The 1998-nt window shown below is 47.3% G+C and overlaps 1 long non-coding RNA gene across 1 annotated transcript; it reads right to left on the bottom strand.

The window, feature by feature from the left end:
• On the bottom strand, nucleotides 1-1792 carry LOC132360437 (uncharacterized). The gene is made up of 3 exons (XR_009501102.1): nucleotides 1577-1792; nucleotides 1057-1168; nucleotides 1-68 (listed from the first exon to the last, which is right to left on the bottom strand). It is a non-coding gene; the product is annotated as an uncharacterized LOC132360437 (long non-coding RNA).
• Nucleotides 1793-1998: the final 206 nt, after the last annotated feature.

The raw sequence follows: 1998 nt of genomic DNA, 5'->3' as shown, positions 1-1998 counted from the left end.
GTTTAACTATGTAGTGATTCCTGCTCCAGCCTGGACTGGATAGCCATTTGATTTCCAGCCTTTGGGTTCTTAAAAAGAAACAATACAAGACAGTTTCCCCAAACTGGTTGAGATAGAGGCCTTTAAGAAATCTAGCTCCACACATTTCTCCCCCCTCCTCCTCCCACCAACAGAAACACACAATCTTGAACTTTAAAAGATGCTTTCACAGCAGCCACTCTTTCTTGTACCCCGTGTCTAGACCCAATTGATAAAAGTGAATAATGGCTATGAGGGCTCAGAAGCACTGCCCAGGGTCACTCTTGCCTCCATTTGGGGAAGACCCTTAACTACTGGTAATGAACAGTGATAGAGGGAAGAAGCAGCGATAAAAGAAACTTAAACTGCACTGCAAAGGATGCAGTCTAGGATAGAGGTCAAAATCCCAGGCTTTGCTCACTCTTGTTTTAAGAGCAGGCATTTTCCAAACAGGTTTGCTTTGCATTTTGTGTTGGATCCCCGTGTGGTGAACAGATGGGAGTTTTTTATTTTAAGTTGTTTGCACTGAGGTTGACAACCTGGAGAGTATCCAGAAACATGGACTGAAGTTGCCTTTTCAAAACAAATCTGGAGGAATATATGCCTCAGAACAAATGTATGCCTCAGAAGCTGTTCCAGGGACATTGCTGGGCCCTGCCCCTTCGCCTCCTCTGTCCCTCTTTGCATTACAAAAATAAAAACAAATACAACTACCAAAACAAAAAACAAAGTTTTGAAGTAAGACCAGAATTTGGAAGTCACTCTACTACTTACTGGTTGTGTGACTTTGAGTAAGCTCTTAAACTTCTCTGTCTGCAAAATGGGGGTAGTAATAGTACCTGCATCCAGGGCATGATTAAGATACTACCTGTAAAGTTTTTAGTACAGTGCCTGACACAGCAAACTCTCAATGATGGATAGCTTCTTTTTGAGTTGTTATTTAAACACATCTTAGTCTTGTGTCTTTGCAATCAGCCATTATAGCCACCCTTCCCTGGCTTCAAAGAAAAGGCTGCCCCTTGTGTCTTCCATACTCACCTGGGAGGCTGCCATATGGTGCTGTCTTTGCTCCTTCAAGGCTGCCTCTGGTGTTCATCAGGATGCTTCATCAGGATGGTTCAGAGCCAGATAGCCGATTTAGATCTTCCCCCTGAAATCACAAGGGGACAAGGCTTCATCGCCCTTCAGAACTAAAATCCAGGGAATTCCGTGGTGGTCCAGTGGTTAGGGCTCCACGCTTTCACTGCTGAGGAGGTGGGTTCAATCCCTGGTCAGGGAACTAAGATCCTGCAAGCTGCACAGTGTAGCCAAAAAACCCCACTAGAATCCAATGTTGATAAACAGTAAGAACAGCCCCTCTCCAGTGGGGAGGGATGGGCGTAAGTAAACCCTGCAAGACAGAAAGACCAGCCATCACCAGCTCTCTGGGAGCCACCTCCCCCATGCCATCCAGAAGACAGCGCACATGTCCTGTGTCTCCACCAGGGCATGATGGGGCTTGCCTCTGGGGTTCGGTTTCCTGGGGACTTCTCAGTGACCCTATGAAAACCCAGTTCACCTGGTTGTTGATCCTATTCCCAGACGCCAGAAGGTTACTTAGGGCACTTGAAGGTTTTCTTCAGACAATGACAAAATCCTCATCCTCCTCTGGTGAAATCCTTAGCATCGGAGGTCCTGCTTCCTGGTTTCCTCTGTTGAGATGTGGCTCCCTTCTCTGTTATCTCTAGCCTTGAAACAAGGGGTCGGGAGGAGGAAGCAGACTCTTCTCAGTCGGCGCAGATCCTGGATATGCAGAGGAGGCAGGAGCTGTGGCTTTTGTCTAGAGAGGCTTTGGACTGTGGGGCCGGGCACAGGGACCCAGGAACAAAAGCCAAGCACCTGCTCTGTGCTTCTGGGTCTGGTTAGCCAGGGTATCTGACACCAGGGAACATCTTTCCTTTCACGCTCCATTGTCCTGTGGCTTCAATTACATTCTTGACT

Source organism: Balaenoptera ricei, chromosome 2 (assembly GCF_028023285.1).
Source record: "Balaenoptera ricei isolate mBalRic1 chromosome 2, mBalRic1.hap2, whole genome shotgun sequence".
Lineage (NCBI taxonomy): Eukaryota > Metazoa > Chordata > Mammalia > Artiodactyla > Balaenopteridae > Balaenoptera > Balaenoptera ricei.
This window is presented reverse-complemented; position numbering and strand designations above follow the sequence as displayed.